Below are 20051 nucleotides of genomic sequence, written 5' to 3'. Positions count from 1 at the left end.
TCAGCTGATCGATGTTTCTCTCTCATCGATGTCCTAACTCTCTATCCCTCTCCCTTACTCTCTGTAAAAAATCAATAAAATATATATATTTTAAAAATCAAGAGAGAAGCCGAAACCGGTTTGGTTCAGTAGATAGAGCATCGGCCTGCGGACTGAGGGGTCCCAGGTTCGATTCCGGTCAGGGGCGTGTACCTGGGCTGCGGGTACATCCCCAGTGGGAGATGTGCAGGAGGCGGCTGGTCGATGTTTCTCTCCCATCGATATTTCTAACTCTCTGTCTCTCTCCCTTCCTCTCTGTAAAAAATCAATAAAATATATTTTTTAAAAAAATCAAGAGAGAAGTAGGATGCCCTCTGCCCTCCATCCCCAGCTCTTCATTCAAACAGGGATTCACAGCCAGCATCAGGAGTTGGTTCTAACCCCAGGAGGCCCGCAAAGGGCACAGAGATTTCAACAGAACCAAAACCCCCTCCCAAATCATAGGACTGCGTCACAGGAATGCCCCTGTATCAGGGAAGGAAAGAAAGTTGGTCTAGGTAAGAGCAGTATGAATATCCTCCCCAAATAACCTTATTAGGTAGGGATACAGCAAAAGAAACAGCCAGAGGCAAGAAAACTAGGAAGACTTTAAACCCTAACCTTGACAGTCTTCTCAGAACAGCTCATTTTCTTCAGTCACATTTTCCCAACCATTTTAGTTACTTTTCTCCGAAACTTCTTTCATTCTATGTAACCTATACGCACAATAATGGCCTCCAAGTAAGTACACCGCCCAATATCCACCCCGCTGTTCAGTCCCTTCCTAAGTGGCCTGTGGACTTGGCCATGACTTGCTTAGACCAATAGGACATCAGCAAACATCACCCCAGAGCAGTGGAGTAGAGAAGGCTTGGGCTTTGGAGTCAGCAAGACCCACGTACAAGTCAGAGATCTGCCATGTGTTCGCTGAGACAGTGGAAAAGTGATTCGAGGCCTGTGGCCCTCATCTTGAGAGGTAGGTTACGGTGGCAGAATGAGACTCAGGTTTGAATCCTTGCTCAATTATTTACAAACTCCAGGGAATTGTACACATTATTTAATTTCTCTGAATTCAGGTTCCTCATCAGTCAAGTAGGTATAATAAGATTTACCCTAAACATTTTAATATAATTCAATTAGCACCTCCCAAGCAGTAGGCACCCAAGAAATTGCAGTACTTGTTGAAAGGTTAATTCATATTACTTTTTGTTCTATTTTTTAACAAAATGTTGCCCAGCCAGTGTGGCTCAATGGTTGAGCATCAACCCATGAACCAGGAGGTCACAGTTCGATTCCCCAGTCAGGGCACATGCCCAGGTTGCGGGCTCAATCCCCAGCAGGGAGAGTGCAGGAGCCAGCTGATCAATAATCATCATCATTGATGTTTCTCTCTCTCTCTCTCTCTCCCTCTCTCTGCCTCTCTCTGAAAACAATAAAAATATACTTAAAAATAAATAGAACAAAATGTTCACAAATATATCAATTCAATGTTAATAAATGTCAATTAAAATTGCAAAATGCCTAATTACAGTATTCATTGTATTTGTGTATTTAGCTTGATTCACCATATCTTTCATAAACATGTTTCACTGTATAAAAATGAGAACATGTAAAAAAACACACACAAAAAAATTTTCCCATTTCCTACCAACTTCAATTAATAATAATTAATAATTTGGGGTCTAGATACTCAGATATTTTTCTGAAAGTCTGGGACCATACTGTTGATACTGTTTTGTAATTTCCCCTTTTTTCACTTAAGAACGTACTTCGAACATCATTTTGTGTCTACAAATATATTCCCCAGATGTCTCTATTAATGGCCGTAGTATGGATATATTGTAAGTTATTTAATCAGTCCCAATGTTCACATTAAAAAGTAGCTGCAATTTTGTTTCCAGAGCAACAACTATAACAAATATATATACAAATCAAACCAGTCACCAGGCTCTAATAGCAGAAAGACTCTATATTACATTTAATAAACATCTCCAATTTACAGATGTCACTCTGAAAACTAAAAATATGGACTCGGTCATTAAATATGCATTTGGCTTGTGCCTTACAAGTAACCAAGCCCCTGCTGGGAATGTTTGTTGACTGGAGAAGTAGATTAATACGATCACACTGATGAGACTCCTGTTGCTCTGGGAAACAAATCAACCTCGCTCTGTCCCTGAGAGGCACTGTGAGGAAATCAAGTTCATGTTTCTCTTCCTATGGACTTGGAGAAAAACATGTTTTCCAAAGCTGATTTATAGCTTGCAGACAAGTGGAGCTGGAGATGTTAAGCTGAAAGTGAGAGAAGCAACTTGATCCAAGCCAGGAGGAGGTTGGAGAAAGGGCTGCTTGGGCTTCTGGCCGACCCCTACCCTGAGAAAGAAGCCCATGACCTACAGAGCCAGCTGATGAGCATCTGTTTTTTATAATAAACCTCTTCTTCAAACCTCACGAAATCATGGGAGCTCCCCGACAATTCTCCAGAAAGAAACCAGAAATAAGAGGCCAATACAACTCAACCAAAGACTCCATCAAAAAACTACTAGATTTAATAAAGCAATTCAGCAATGTATCAAGATACAACACCACCCAGAAATCAATGGCATTTTTATACACCAATAATGAATTCTCAGAATGAGAAACTAAAAAAGTAATCCCATTTACCATTGCAACGAAACAAACCAACCCTAAGATACTTAGGAATAAACTTAACCAAGGAGGTAAAAAACTTGTACTTGGAAAACTACAGGATATTGAAAAAAAGAGACAGAGGAAAATATAAACAAGTAGAAGAATATACCGTGTTCATGGATTGGTAGCACTAACATCAGTAAAATGTCCACATACTCAAAGCAATCTGGAGATTCAATGCAATCCCTATTAAAATACCAACAACATATGTCACAGATCTAGAACAAATACTCCAAAAATTTATATGGAACCCAAAAGACCCCGAATGGCTGCAGCAATCTTGAGAAAGAAGAACAAAGTTGGAGGGACCTGGAGAGTATTACGCTGGGCGAAATAAGCCATATATGGAATCTAATGGACAAAATAAACTGATGAACAAAATAGATCCAGAGACACAGAAGCATGGAACAGACGTGGAATCTCAGAGGGAAGGCGGGGGAGGGTGGATGGGTGGGTGGGAAGAAATCAAACAAAGACCTTGTATGCATATGCATAACCCATGGACACAGACAATAGGGTGGTGAAGGCCTGGGGTGGGGGACAAGGGTGGACAAGAAGGGGTCAATGGAGGGAGTGGGGGAGGAGACACATGTAATACTTTCAACAATAAAGATTAAAAAACAAAAACAAATTGAAGGTATTGGCAGTTTCTCCTCCAGGGAAACATAGAAGTATTCTAACGACCCGTGATGCTTTTTCTCAATAGTAATGAAAACATGTGCTCAAAAAAGAATGTTCATAGCTTTACTAACAACAGTAAACAACCAGAAACAACCTAAATCTCCATCAACAGGTGAATGGATAAACAATTGCGATGAACGCACACAATGGGACTTCGCACAGCAGTAACAAGAAATGAACCATTGGTAGGCACAGAAATGGGTGTAAACGTAAAAATTAATGTAATCAGCAAAAGTATGCCCAGAGAGGCACTGTGAGGACATCAATGATTACATCTACAAGATGTTCTATACAATAAGTAAAATTCTGTGATGGGGACAGGATTCAAAATCGTCGGGCAGTGGTGGGAAGCCGAGGGAAAGAGGCAAGAGGCAGTGTTAGGGGTGATGGAATTGCTCCATAACTTGATTGAGGTGGTCGTTATATGAGTATATACTTGTGTCAAATCTCACTGAACTGGGCACTTCACCCTGCACACATCTTCATAGTAAAAGAAACTCAAGGTGAAATGAAAACTTTAAAAGGGTAAAGAGGAAATGGTCGCTTGTATTCAGACTGAAGTCACTCCATGTTTTTTTGTGCTAGCTTTCTGTCTCTTCAAAAACTATTTTACAGATACTTTAGCGCCTCCTCCTCCCTCCCAACTCACGCTAAGGACAAACAGTGAATGGTCTCTTGCTGATCGTTTTCCCTGAATGGCTAATATTCACTGAAAATACGGATGGCGATTTGCAGTCCACTCACACTTTTCCGTCATTTCTACATAGTTTTTATAACTTTTTTTTTTTTTTTTTTTTGCAGGTAGTCTACGGTGACGAATGACTTTTCAAAGGGTAAACAATCCGTATATAAGATTCGGTGCATTAAACAGACTTCAGAGTCTCTTTACTAATCTTGAACTTGATCATTGCTGGGAGTTTGGAATCAATGGGTTTTTTTTTTTTCTGGTTATTGTCCAATGACATTTAACAGCGAGACTTAAAAATACAGAGGAAAGCATTATAAGTTTTATCCGAAATGATTATGGCCATCATTTGAATAAAATACAGACTTTGCAAGCTGTAAAGCATATCATTACAACATGCCGGCCTCGGTAAGGTTTGGTTCGCAAACTACAGAGCTCTAACCAAGTCATTAAATCTATGTGAAAGGGCCTCATTTGAGAAGCAATAAAATTTTTAATCATTTTATTATTAAAAGAGTGTTTAATATGTAGCTAATTAAATGCCAAAGGCAGGTTATCTGAGTTTAACCTTCAAAAAGAAAATGATGTATCAAAGTCTGCCCCTGGCATCCTGGGATAGAAATGTCATCTTCATAATCATTGCATGACAAGTAGCTGGTGGCCTTTCCTGGAGCTACAGTTAAATTACCTGATTAAATTAATAGCCATTTAGCTGTTTTAGGAACTGCACGGACCTACACTAAATGAAAATGAGGTCCATTACATCCTCTGAGTGGGCTAGAGAGGCCCTAAAATAAAACACGTCTGCCATGGCCCACACTGCTGAGATTCAGCAATTACAAGCTCTTTCTGAAAAGCAACACCTTCCCCCTAATGCACAGACAACTGGATTTACACTAATGACCAGAGGTAAGGTTGTTTTTGTGTGTGTGCTTATTTTTCCCTATTCTAGGATAAATTTTCTGTGCGTTTATCCTCTACAATAAAAGGCTAATATGCAAATGGTCGTCACGCCCTCACACGTAATGACCGGTCAGCAGGAGGCTGCGTGCGCAGCAGGCGTGCGCGTGTGGGCGGGGCTGTGTGCATGGCGAGGCGTGTGCGGGTGGGTGGGGCTGCATGTGCAACCGGTCACGAGGAGATGCATGGAGCACCTCTCAGTCCCTCCCCGCCCCCAGCCTTCCCTGCGGCAGTGGCGGCTCGCTCCCGCCAGCTCCCACGGACGCGACGGGTGGCCTACGGCGCGTGTGATTTTGCACGCTGGGCCACTAGCTTCAAAATAAAAGAGCAAACCTTGAAAATATCACCTAGCTATGTAGCGAGGTCACACTATGTGTGATTACTGTATTTCTTTCAGGCAATGAACGGCGGTTAAATGTAAGGAAGACCCTAAATTAGAAAGAGTACAACATCATCGTACGTGGGCATTCACCGATACACCACTGGGGCATTCTAGAAAACGGCTTTCCACCCATTCCGTCTCAACTATTTGGAAAGAATACAAAAACAACCCATCATTCTTTCCTTACGAAGTTAATTCTTTCCTATGCAATCCAACCATCAAATAATTAGCTATGTCAAAAAACGCAAAACAGAATGTTTAGTAGCTATTCCTTCCATACTCCTCCAGGCTCAAATGAATATGTTGGACGTATCCGTTTTAAGGACAGAAGAAGGTTCGGTCACTGCTCCGTCCCACGTACCTAGAATAGTGCGGAACACACAGGAGGTATTCAACCAATACTCACTGGATCGTGGGCAAGCCTGAAATTTTTTTCTCAGTCTTCATTCCTATCACTGAAAAGTCACATTGAAATGTCGAGATCCTTTCTATGGGGCAGCACGTTATAAAATTACATATCTGGCAAGGAATGTTTGGGCCAGTGCTATTTCAGATGCTTCAATGTTTCTCTCTCTTCCTCCCTCCCACTCTCCCTCCCTCCACCTTGCCTCCCTCCTGCCCTTGCACTCTCTCTGAAAATTCAATGGGGAAAATATCCGTGGGTGAGGATTTTTAAAAATGAGTATGAACAGCCGAAACCGGTTTGGCTCAGTGGATAGAGCGTCGGCCTGCGGACTGAAGGGTCCCAGGTTCGATTCCGGTCAAGGGCATGTACGAGGGTTGCAGGCACATCCCCAGTAGGAGATGTGCAGGAGGCAGCTGATCGATGTTTCTAACTCTCTATCTCTCTCCCTTCCTCTCTGTAAAAAATCAATAATTTAAAAAAAAAAATGAGTATGAACATATGTGTTCTTTCGGTGATTTTTTTCTCCCAAGCAGTTCCCTTCGTATTCAAAGTTGGCTGCCGTCTGAATGGGAACGGAAGACTCCATGGACCTTTCTACCCACATGTTCCGCAGTCAGTTCCCCACCACGTAGAATTTAGGGCCTCTTTGGGGAAGCCTGACAGGTACACAGAGGGTCAATGGAGGGAGGTTGGAAGACGGTAAGAGGTTCTACGAAAGCAGCCATATAATTTACAACCCTCACGCCCAGAAAAGCATGGCAAGCAGATAAGGTCCAGTGCCCTGTCACAGGGGAGCTAGCCAAGCCTTAAAGCTACAGGGTCTCATTTCCTTATCCCAGGACCTGCACGCCCCCTATAGGACCGCAGCCAATGTCTATGACAGAGCAGGGAAGACACACAACACTACGGCTTGGCTTCCCCCAAACCAGGAGGCCAAGTGCAAGCGACAGGACTGGCATGGCCTGGTGGCCAACCTTGTTCCGGAGACCCGACCCCAGTGACGGGTGACAATGCCCACAACTTGGGATCGGGCTCTGATTCTGGGACTTCGTACCTGATACCACAATGCCACAGAGCTGTTAGCTGCATGAGGCTCTGGGTTCAGATTCCAACTCTGCCATTGTGAGCCGGATGACCTGAACAGCTACATCTCTGCAGCTTCCTTAACCATGGAATGGTCAGAAGAACAGGGTCAAATGCTTGGGACTATTAAGAGAAATGAAAAAACAAACGAACAAACAAAACCGAATCCCTGTAAAATGCATAGTACCAGGGTGGCCTATGTGAGCACACATTAAACAACAGCTTAGAATGTTGATTAGCTTAGTATTTATAATTATGATAGACTAGAGGCCCGGTGCACGAAATTCATGTATGGGTAGGGTCCCTAGGCCTAGCCGGCAATCAGGGCCGATCTGTGGGGAGACTGGCGGGGCAATCAGGGGGGGCCCCCCTGGCACCCACCTTGGCTGGCCTGGGGCCTGCGGGCAGCTCCTGTGTTGAGTGTCTGCCCCCTGGTGGTCAATGTGTGTCATAGCAACTGGTTGTTCCACCATTCGGTCGATTTGCATATTAGGCTTTTATTATATAGGATACCTCACCAGTGTATCTTTGCTATGTCAGGCTAATTTCTTTCGGTCAACCTATAATATTTTGGCCATTCATCTTTCATATGTTTTTATTAAAATATCTATATTTTATTGATTTCAGAGAGGAAGGGAGAGGGAGAGAAAGATAGAAAGATCAATGATGAGAGAGAATCATTGATTGGTTGCCTCCTGCACGCCCCCTACTGGGGATTGAGCTTCCAACCTGGGCATGTGCCCTTGACTGGAATCGAACGTGGAACCCTTCAGTCCACAGGCCGACACTCTATCCACTGAGCCAAACTGGCTAGGGCTAATATATTTTTATTTATTTCAGAGAGGAAGGGAGTGGGAGAGAGAGAAACATTGATGATGAGAGAGAATCATTGATCGGCTGCCTCCTGCACACCCTCTACTGGGGATTGAGCCCAAATCACAGGCATGTTCCCTGACCGAGAATCAAACCATGACCTCCTGGTTCATACATAGGTTGACGCTCAACCACTGAGCCATGCCAGCCAGGCGGCCACTCGTCTTTAGCTACTAAAGAGACTTTCCCCAAGTTCTATAGGCTAAGCCAGTGGTTCTCAACCTTCTGACCCTTTAAATACAGTTCCTCATGTTGTGACCCCAAACATAAAATTATTTTCATTGCTACTTCATAACTGTAATGTTGCTACTGTTATGAATCGTAATATAAATATCTGATATGCAGGATGGTCTTAGGCGACCCCTGTGAAAGGGTCATTTGATGGCCAAAGGGGTCGCGACCCACAGGTTGAGAACTGCTGGGTTAAGCTGATCAACCTTGCCTGTCACAACTGTTAAAAACTCACCATCTGGTCATAATTATCTGAATAACTGAGGAAATAGTTGCAAATATGTTCCGGACAGGAAAGCTTAACAAGGCATTTCTCCTGGGCATTACGCAGTCTGTATTCATTTCCTTTTTTAAAATTGGATGAAGTGCATTGGGGTGACAGTGGTTAATAAGATTATAGAAGTTTCAAGTGTACAACTGTAGATAATACATCGTCTTTGCTAATCAGCTCTTGCCTTGCCCTTGACACGGCTCACCTCAGAACAGTGTACAACAGCAATGAAGATACAACTAAAGGAAAATAATTCATCTCATGCGCCGTTCTGCTATCCATCAAACACCACGCCACTTACAGCCGTTCACACATCATAATACCTCGGTAAGCAGTTCTATTCACATCAGAGAAATGCCACACGTAGGCTCTGAGAACTGAACCCCTCGCTCAGGCCAGCCTCTGCAGCAATGATTCCTTCCGTTAGTGAACCAGGAAATAAGGGAGGCATCAATCCGCATTCACCCTTTATTCCTTAGGTTTTCAAAGATAAAGACCCACGGAGATGCGTTTGATCTGCAGTGAAAGCGATGTTCTGTTTGGGAGTTGACATGAGGATCACTGTATTGAGGGGGGGACAGGGGGCTTGCATATGTTTTGCTCATTTCCCCTCTCATCAGCTGGAAACATGACTATGGCACCAGTAAACCTCCCGTCCGGTGTCTAAACACCAAACACTTGGGCGTTTTCGAGTGATAATTCAAGAGGAATAAATTACACGCATGTGACGGCTCAACCTCACGAACGAGGAGCCTTTTAGTAAACTGTTGACAGTTCTGTCCGGGAGGTTTCTTTAATTTACCAACATGTAACTGCACGGGGAAAGCATTCGTCAAATAGATGAAGACGAATCCACGGGTCTCGGGGTGTTTCACGTTAACACCTGACAACCTGAAAGGGTTTTTTGTCACCGGCGCTATTTAGCCCGAGGCAGGGACAGAATAACTGGAACCTGTGTGTGACTGACTTCCCAAAGCCATGAAAGGAATTCTCTACAAGAGGCTGAGCAGGGAATATGTCAGAGACGTCGCATCTCCTTCCTGGTAACAGGAAGTGGGTTCTTTGCAAAGTGTCTGATGGTTGCAATAAAGTGGACAGGATGTTTCACATCTTTTCAGGTGGCTGCAGCAACGCTTTCATTTTTCAAGTTGAGTTTGTCCTTATCGATGAAGAAAATCTTTCGGCATATGTTTCCGGCCAGGTGTTGACTGGGAATAATGTAACGTTATCCTTGCCCAACGAAATAATGTATTCCAAGCCCCAAAAGGGAGAAAATACAGGGAACATGAAAGAGAAGTAAAAGGAGAGACAAGGAAATCTGCTTATTAAGGCACAAATGCTTACTGAAAAGCACTCCTAGCGAAGATGATACCAGCCCATAAGAAGAGGGCAATGCAATCATTTGTATCCTTCGAAAAATATTCTGAATGAATGTTCTTCTCCTGTCTGGCTCAGTAACTCCCAGATGAACATGGTAACCAGTAGGGGCGCTAGAGATTCTGAAATAGATACTACTTGGGTTCCAAGTTACAAGATCTGCCTGTTTCAAGAGTTATTCCTTTTGTTTTAATATACTTCATTGATTTTTACAGAGAGGAAGGAAGAGAGATAGAGAGTTAGAAACATTGATAGAGAGAAACATCGATTAGCTGCCTCCTGCACACCCCCTACTGAGAATGTGCCCACAACCAAGGTACATGCCCTTGACTGGAACTGAACCTGGGACCCTTCAGTCCACAGGCCAACGCTCTATCCACTGAGCCAAACCAGTTAGGGAAAGAGTTATTCTTTATGCCTAATCATTCTAAAAAAAATTAACTTATAGATGTACTAGAGGCCCGGTGCACAAAATTCATGCATGGGTAGGGTCCCTAGGCCTGGTCAGCCATCAGGGCCGATCAGGGCCTTCCTTCGTTCCCTGCCGCCCCCTGGTGGTCAGCGCACGTCATAGCAAGCGATTGAACTCCCAGTCTCCCAGTCGAACTCCTAAGGGGACAATTTGCACATTAGCCTTTTATTATATAAGAGAATTTTCAAGATAAGGTGTGCCACAAAAGATGTGGGAGCCAGAATGGAAATACTATCTTACCACATCTGTTGGCCAGAAATTACCTTAAACAAGGGAGCATTTTAGAAGAATTAGGAGAACTCGAGACACAAGCCAGCAGTGACACCTTTAACTGGTGAGTATCAAACTTATTAGAGGAGACTGTCGGTTTAGTTCATCCGAACTGTCCGCTAACCCATACACCACGTCTATTCAGCTCTGAATGCAGGAGTAAGCTTTATCGAGCTTCTCCGAAGCCAGCTGCCTCTCTCATTTCATTTTGATGTGGCTGCTGTTCTAGCGATTTCGCATTTCCAGAACACGCCGCAATGTGCTGGAGGCCTCGGGGAGACAGGCGAGGAAGAGAAAGAAACTGAACTTGAACAGCTCCCGCTGAGCCAGCTCAAGGCATGTTATCCGAGTGGTGACAAAGGTGAGAAAACCATTGAGCCACGTTGTCAACACAGGCGTCCATCAAGTTTCAAGTTGGAAGAAAGAGCGTTTTCCCAGTAGAAAGCTCTAGGACAGCGGTTCTCAACCTGTGGGTCGCGACCCCTTTGGCGGTCAAACGACCCTGTCACAGGGGTCGCCTAAGACCATCCTGCATATCAGATATTTACATGACGATTCATCACAGTAGCAACATGACAGTGATGAAGTAGCAACGAAAATAATGTTATGGTTGGGTCACAACATGAGGAACTGTATTTAAAGGCCAGAAGGTTGAGAACCACTGGTCTAGGAGGTCTTACAGCACCAAGTGGCTGCCTAACAATGAGAAGTAGTTAAGTTTGGGGTTTGGGAGGAGTTGAGTAGATTCAGGGGAAGCCAGTAAAAAGGCTAAGTCAGTATCTATAGCAGGGGTCCTCAAACTTTTTAAACAGGGGGCCAGTTCACTGTCCCTCAGACCGTTGGAGGGCCGGACTATAGTTTTAAAAAAAAAACTATGAACAAATTCCTATGCACACTGCGGCGGCAAAAACACCCAGAGGGCCGAATAATTGTTTTCGGTGGGCCGCATGTGGCCCGCGGGCCGTAGTTTGAGGACCCCTGATCTATAGGTTTTCTCAAGACAAAAGAGACAAGGAGAATGAGAGAGAGATTGAGAGAGAGAAGCACAAGAAAGTCAAAACCTAGGGCATTTCAGGAAGAAAGGAAAGCGTCTTGGACCATCACCTACACGGGTGGAGATCTGGGCCAGGTTCACTGTGTTTTATTTATTTCATTTTATTTTTTAATCCTCACCCGAGGATATTTTTCCATTGATTTTTAGAGAGGATGGAAAAGAGAGGGAAAGACAGAAACATCGATGTGAGAGACACACATAGATTGGTTGCCTCCTGCACTCGCCTGACCAGGGCCCAAGCTGGGGAGGAGCCTGCAACCTTGGTACGTGCCCTTGACCAGAATCGAACCCGGTACCAATCAGTCCATAGGCCCACACTGAGAAAACTCGGCTAGGGCCCAGGTTCACTTTAGACGTCTAAGAGGCAGGGGCGCCGGCTGACTTCAGGGTGTCCTACTATTTCCCCAAATGGGTAGTCAGCCATGGAAGTTCAATGCACCCGGATGTTAGCCAAGCTTACAGAATGCACCTGCAGTGAACTGGGCATCCATAATCACTAGGAATGTTTTCAGGTGAAGTGCCAATTGCCCTCCTTGGTGTCTGGCCCTTCCAAACCATAATGACCATGGTTACCGTGTCCTAAGCCGGGTTTATGAGCAACACGGGGTCCTCCCCGTGGCTCCCAAGTGGCAGGGACTGCATGCATTTGATTGTGACAAATGACCAGTTTACGTGTTCATCAGTGCACTGTAGTAGGTATTTGTTCCTATCGCCAAAGCAAAACGCACCACGCCTCTCGCCTCAAGAAAAGAAAACCAACAGCTTCTATCTATTTCTGGTAAGAAATGAAATCGGTTCCATTTTAAGCCCCAAAGCAGCAAATCAAATCTCAGCTTTAAAACAATGAACTACTACAGAGAGCCTCCTCGAAGTCACTTAGCATTGATAAATTAGTCATTGTATTATTAAATTATTCATATCTTCCTTTTCCTCCGCGCTGTAATGATATACTATACACAGCACTGATAATTTACTTAGGCCGAGTCCATTCATTTAATTATGCTGCTAAACTTGGTAGGCCAATTGGTCACCAGGAGAGTTTCCAGGCAAGCTAATCACAAATATATAGAACATGTCCCTTATTGTCCCCAGCGGCTAAGTGCTAAAATGCTATTTAGCGCTCAGAAGGTTAATGTCCTGCTTATGTAAATTGTCCAATTTAACATTCAGCAGCAGTATCATAAATTCTGGCTCCAGAATTTCATTAAACGTATGTTCCAACTAGTTGACCTTAAAGGTTAACAAGCACAAGTGGAACAGGACAATTATTTAACTCACTTCTTATCAAGAGACTGGAGCGGACTAGCCATTTAATAGCTCCGCACACTTCGCATCAGAATTCTTCTAAGGTCCCCGATAAAACTGCAGGTCATGAATTTTCATAAGGGTGTCAGATGATAACTATTTATCTGAACTTGTTTTTCTTTCTTATAAACTTCAACTTTGATCTTAACATTCAATTAGGAGCGATTCCACGGAGAAGGACGGGGCGACTCCAGGAGCCTGTGTTGGTTGTGTTGGCTTTCGTTTGAGTCCGCACGGCGAGGATTTAAAACACCGTATCTGCATTTTCATTCACGGGAATGAATGCAAATGCGTTGCACACTCACTAGGACAGTGATGGAGAACCTATGACACCCGTGTCAGAGGTGACGCACGAACTCATTTTTTGGGTTGATTTTTCTTTGTTAAGTGACATTTAAATATATAAAATAAATATCAAAAATATAAGTCTTTGTTTTACTCTGGTTGCAAAGATCAAAAAATTTCTATATGTGACACGGCACCAGAGTTAAGTTAGGGTGTTTCTAAATGCTGGCACGCCGAGCTCAAAAGGTTCGCCATCACTGCCCTAGGATGTGCGCGCAGCTCAAATGAGGCAACCGGCCCAACACAGTTACAACATCGCCGACTGTTTTTGGACATTGGCCCAAACATTTGATTCTTTTCTTAAAAGACCCCCAAATGCTTATTCACCTAGTGGAGAGCATGCGTTCTCTTTTGCATTTCTGTTATGATGGGGTTTAATGTGACAGAAGAGACAGATTATGCAAAGCACCCTTTTTCTAGCCAGGTTTGTTTTCTCTCCTGGCTCACTGGGCAAAGCTCAGGGAATGGTGCCCACAGCCCTGCTGCCCATGGCTGGGGTGATGCACTAAGACCAGTCCCTGGGCTGACTTTTCCACACACTGCCCGCTGGGGCAGGACCCACTAGGGCTTTGAGGGTACATGATCTTGGTACCCACACACCGGCAGCCTCAACAGTTGACAGCCACTGAGCGCGCCGGGAAAGCCATGGGACACATTCTTTGAAGCGCCAACTGCCCAGGCTGCAGGCTATGACAAAGCAGCGGCAAGAGCAACGGGATTCTATGAACCAATCACCAGCTGGGTTTCTGTTCGACGCTGAAATGGAGCGAAATATCTCACAATTGCCTACAGGGACGTTGATTGGGGGCGTCACAAGTTTTTCTGCAATGTGGTATTGTTCATTAAAAGTAATGATTGCAGTAATAGAAAAGAGAAAGAGGTGCTAGATAGATATATACATGCATCCATAATAGATAATAGCTAGATACATAGAGACATAATAGGTAGATAATAGGTAGATCGCTAGATAAAAGATATAGGTAGAAAGATAGACACATACATGTGTAGATAATAGATACATAGATATTACGATAAGTAGGTAATAGATAGAAAGATAGATAGATGATAAATAGATAGATATTAAATACTGCCTATCCTCAGCCCAATTCCTCATTCTGCTCTCATTCCCCTACAGCAAGCATGTGAAACTCAGGGCCCGCAGCCCAGCCAATATAATGGTATATTGGAAACGTTTTAATAAAGATTTTGTAACTTAATTTTTACAATATCCTGTTATACATAATTATTAATAACGAACTACAACATCCGCTAATGACTGGTTACTATAATCGCGTTTCAGTCATTTCCCTCACACGCCTTACATACGCGCCTTACGCGCAGGTGCACCATTTCTCTCCACTAATACCAGCAGCGAATATTTTAGCAGCCGATGGCCACGTCATTAGTCTTGGACTGACTTGTTTGGTGTGCGCAACAGGAAATATCTCGCTTGCGGAGAACAAGAAAAATAGGTTTATTTGCGTTATACTTATTAATTTGTGCACTTATTCAGTGTCTGGTAAGTTCATGTTCAAGAAAAAATATTAATTTTTATTAAAATGCTCTATGATTTTATGTTAACGACGACTCCTTTATTTCAGCCCTTTGTATTCTGCATGTCTCTATCGAGATAAACCTACGTTTCTATGAGAATGGAAGCGTTTGTGTTTTTTTTTGCGGCCCACATACACTTAAAGCTTGCTTATTTGGCCCGTGTCAGCCTTTGAGTTGGACATGCTTGCCCTAGGGCAGTGATGGCGAACCTTTTGAGCTCGGCGAGCCAGCATTTTGAAAAACCCTAACTTAACTCTGGTCCCGTGTCACATACAGAAATTTTTTGATATCTGCAACCATAATAAAGCAGAGATTTATATTTTTGATATTTATTTTATATATTTAAATGCCACTTAACAAAGAAAAATCAACCCAAAAAATGAGTTCGCGTGTCAGAGGTTCGCCATCACTGCCCTAGGGGTTACTGGACTGTTGGGAACCGTGTGAAGAAATAACATAAGGAAGAAGTATTTCCCAGCCTGGAAGAACGTGACAGTGTTTTATACCCTCTTGTGCTGCTCTCCATCCAAACCCCATCTTTGGAATATTGGCCTCGAATCCTGCCTGAGAGGGGACATAAATAAAGGGAAATGGCTAATGGACTAAAAACACTTATGATCAAGTTTTCATAACTAACGTTATTGATGGCCTGGCTAGCCGGTGCGCTCGCACACTGGGCAATATCCATTTCCAAGGGAAGATTTAGAGCCCTATTTGCAATAAAAAGGCCAGCGCATGCAAATAAAGCGCCCAGAGAGGGAGGCCGGGTGGCATTCCCTTCCTGGGGAGAGGGAGAAAGGAGCTACTTGGGAAGCAGAGCTGGCCATGGAGGGGTGAGAGGGTGGTGGGGGGGCGGGGGGCGCAGGGTGGGGGACAGTACGGCGTGCACATTTCAGACATGGCTGTGCGTTTCATTGAGTCCCAGTGTGGTCTTAGGGGGCAGAGGGCTGTGAACTTGGAAAGGGCCACTCCCTTCGACGTCATGCCATTCGTACTTGAACTTGGCCATGGAAATAGGTCTGTATGTCCACCCATTAAAACAACAAGAGCCCGAACCGGTTTGGGATAGAGCGTTGGCCTGCAGACCTGAAGGGTCCCAGGTTCGATTCTGGTCAAGGGCATGTACACTGGTTGCAGGCACATCCCCAGTAGGGGGTGTGCAGGAGGCAGCTGATCGGTGTCTCTCATCGATGTTCCTAACTCTCTATCCCTCTCCCTCCCTCCCGGAAAAAAAAAAATCAATAAAATATATTTTAAAAAAACAACAAGATCGCCACGCAGGAAATGCGACATCACCATGAAGGAGGCAAGAAGGGGATATTTTCATGGGATCAGGGGCTTCCCGTGTCAACGTTAACATGGTTTTCCCGGTTTTATTTTCGCTTCTTAAGATCTCTACTTTAGCCGGAACCGGTTTGGCTCAGTGGATAGAGCGTCGGCCTGCGGACTGGGGGGTCCCGGGTTCGATTCCGGTCAAGGGCATGTACCTGGGTTGCGGGCACATCCCCGGTGGGAGATGTGCAGGAGGCAGCTGATCGATGTTTCTCTCTCATCGATGTCTCTAGCTCTCTATCTCTCTCCCTTCTTCTCTGTAAGAAATCAATAAAATATATTTAAAAAAAAAAAAAAAAAAGATCTCTACTTTAGCGAAGACGGTTGAAAGCATAGCTTTTCCGATGCCTAGAAATTTTATTTTGTGCTAAAAATTTCCTATACATAATTCTCTCTTTAATAACAGCTATAGTCACCATGCAATGATGTTAACAAAGCCAAAAGCATTTTATCTACTTCTTGCTATTCAGATCAAGTTTCGGGAGCATAATTTTCTTCCATTTTAGTTCCTGTTATTCCAATGTCAGCAGAAAAAAAATTTTTTTTTTTCCAAATCTGGGCTTTTATTATTTTATAAAAAACTAAGTTCCGCCCTAACCGGTTTGGCTCAGTGGATAGAGCATCGCCCTGTGGACTGAAGGGTCCCAGGTTCGATTCCGGTCAAGAGCATGTACCTTGGTTGCGGGCACATCCCCAGTGGGGGGTGTGCAGGAGGCAGCTGATCAATGTTTCTCTCTCATTGATGTTTCTAACGCTCTATCCCTCTCCCTTCCTCTCTGTAAAAAATCAATAAAATATATTTTAAAAAAAAACACTAAGTTCCGATTACACAGTAAATTATCAACTATGGCTTTATCACATCACATCCATGACAAGACACATGTGACTTGTGGGGTTGATACACTTTCTCATGTTCACGGGTTCAATGACAGTAGGACGCCCTCCTCTAATTATATCAAAACTACGGAAACACTGGAATCTGGTAACTGTCCCCCTTGGAACTGGCATTTATGATAGACATTGTCACCTCTGTCCCACCTAATGGCTCCTTGGGGAACAAACTCACTGGGATTGAGAACCACTGGGCCCCCAGGCCATTGCAGGGCCTTGCAGGCCACGCCGGGAATGATTAGTCCGTGGGATCTGACTTGTATTTGGAAAAAAAAATCACTCCATCTGCCCAGTACGTGCAGAGACCGACTGGGAGGGGGGCGGGGCTTTGCAAGAAGTTCTCCACTGGAGGGATAATGAAGGTTTGGACCAAGAAAGAGGCCTCCAGATGGAGAGACGCTGAGAGATGCAAGAGGTGTCAGGAGAGGAAGACAAGTGGTATTGGGAGTCTTGCTCTGTGCCTTTATGATCCTTTTCCCTGTGTCTGTCCTTGCTCAAGGCCTGGAGAGGAGCCAGCACAGCAAGGCTCCTGCTACTCCCCACCTGATTTCTGTCAGCTGCGTTCTTGCTCAGATTCAACAGATCTGCTTTGTTTGTTACTTATTGCTTATCCCTGTAATTTTTTAAAATATATTTTTATTGCTTTCAGAGAGGAAGGGAGATGGGGAGAGAGAGAACCATCAATGACAAGAGAAAACTGTGGATCGCCTGCCTCCTGCACGCCCCACACTGGGGGTCCAGCCTGCAACCTGGGCCTGTGCCCTGACCTGGAATCGAACCGTGACCTCCTGGTTCATAGGCCAACGCTCAGCCACTGAGCCACACCAGCCGGGCTCTCTTTGTAATTTCTAACTCAGCACTTTTTATTACTAAGTTTGACCTTGACACTGTCCGTGACCCTAAGGACGTTGCTTGCGTTTCCTCTTGAGATGACAATCAGGGCACACCAACCCTTCCAAGGCTCCCCTGTTTTTCCTGGGGGCGGGGGGCGCGCGAAGCAGGATGACTGGAGGCCTGTCACCTTCCCCTGATTCACTTCACAAGGAAAACCCAGGGAGGAATCCTAAGTTTAGAGGGAAAATCTCATCATGACATCACCACAGCCCGAGCAGCTGACCTCAATAGTGGAGCCCAAGAAACTGGAAAATCGAAATTTTAATAGGATGAGTTCAACCATCACAGTGGGAAGGGAAGTGGGTCCCCTGGATACAATTTGGGGGACACTTGCGACTAACAGAAATGAGAATCTGAAGGCCCGGAAGGATAGAGGTAGGCCGCTTTCCTGTTTTCTTGATCATTCAGAAAGTCTGGGCAAACAAACCTTGTCATTACTGATGAATACCACCTAGGAGACGGCTAACTCCCATTTCCAGGTGAGTTTTTTATATAAATTTATTGTTTTTTTACAGAGAGGAAGGGAGAGGGATAGAGAGTCAGAAACATCGATGAGAGAGAAACATCGATCAGCTGCCTCCTGTACACCCCCTACTGGGGATGTGCCCGCAACCAAGGTACATGCCCTTGACCGGAATCGAACCTGGGACCCTTCAGTCTGCAGGCCGACGCTCTATCCACTGAGCCAAACCGGCTAGGGCTCGAGGTGAGTCTAATGGAAAGGTTTTATGCCCGTGAAGTTTGGCTCCTTGTTGCATGGGAGACCCTTCTCACTAACGCAGGCTCTGAGACCACAAGTAATCTGTTCAAATGAAATAAAGCCTATTCATCTTGCCAGAATTCACCTGCTCCGTTGTTTAACACCAACCAGATGATGTAATCTGCCCCGTCCTTGCTTACGGGGATGCTTCTAAAGAGGCATCAGCCCTGGCTGGTTTGGCCTAGTGCAGTGGTTCTCAACCTTCTGGCCCTTTAAATACAGTTCCTCATGTTGTGACCCAACCATAAAATTATTTTCGTTGCTACTTCATCACTGTCATGTTGCTACTGTTATGAATCGTAAATATCTGATATACAGGATGGTCTTAGGCGACCCCTGTGAAAGGGTCGTTCGACCGCCAAAGGGGTCGTGACTCACAGGTTGAGAACCGCTGGCTCAGCGGATAGAGCGTCGGCCTGTGGACTGAAGGGTCCCGGGTTCGATTCCGGTCAAGGGCACATGCCTAGGTTGTGGGCTTGGTCCCCAGTGGGGGGCGTGCAGGAGGCAGCCAATCCATGATTCCCTTTCATCATTGATGTTTCTATCTCTCTCTTCCTCTCCCTTCATCTCTGAAATTAATAAAAATATATTTAAAAAAATAAAGAGGCAATCAAACATTATCGCCTCCGTCTGGTTAGGAATAATGAGACCACTGCCCGGGTCTTCATCATACCACAAGCAAGAGGCCACCCCCTCGAACCCTGCCAAACACACACGCAACCCAAGTCCAGATCTTATTGGAGAGGTCAGGTCTGTGCCTTATTTCGGTGAGGGGGGGGAGCAAAGGGGAGGCTAAATGTTAATTAAACCAAGCTTTTAAGTTAGATCTACCTATAGTTCGTAAACAAACACAGTACGCACGTGAGTAAAAGACTCTGAGGTTAGAACAGGTGCAAAAACTAAAGCTCCGTGTCCACCACTCCTGGGGCCGATGTCCTAAGACTTGTTACAGCTCAGAGTTAACTGAAAAACCTGCGTTTCGCTCAACTCCACCTGCCAGCATGGATTTCCAGACTCCCATGTTTTCCTCGTTAGCGTCGGTTGGGTGGGAGCGAAGCTACAGTATTGTTTTTCACAGGCCCAGACGGGCTGAAATAGTACAAATTAAGCTTCTCTTCTAGATTTCTCCCTCCCTATGTCCACAGTTAGTAAGACACGGGATGTAAAAGGAGCACTAGACCACAGGTAGTTTCAAAAATAGGTAGCCCGTAGGATAATGAGTGCCTGCTGTTAGCAGAGCGCACGTCTGACAAATTTCATACCTTTCAGATGCCGGAGAAAGGAGTTTGCCTGCAGGTGTCCCCGAGGCACTCTGTTTGATGAAACTGCCCAAGGGGGTGGCCTGGGGAAGCTGCTGACCCCTGGACGCTGGAGGCCTCCAGGCCACTGCAGGAGTCAGATGCTGGGCAAGCCGCCTGTGCCCCAGGAGCCTGCAGACAGAAAGACCCACACTGTGACCAGCAAGCAGGCTCCTTCTTCTTATACTAGAGTCACTACAGTGCCCTCTGCTGACAAA

The sequence above is a fragment of the Myotis nattereri genome (genome assembly GCF_964212035.1).
Source record: "Myotis nattereri genome assembly, chromosome: 20".
Classification (NCBI taxonomy): Eukaryota; Metazoa; Chordata; class Mammalia; order Chiroptera; family Vespertilionidae; genus Myotis; species Myotis nattereri.
This window is presented reverse-complemented; position numbering follows the sequence as displayed.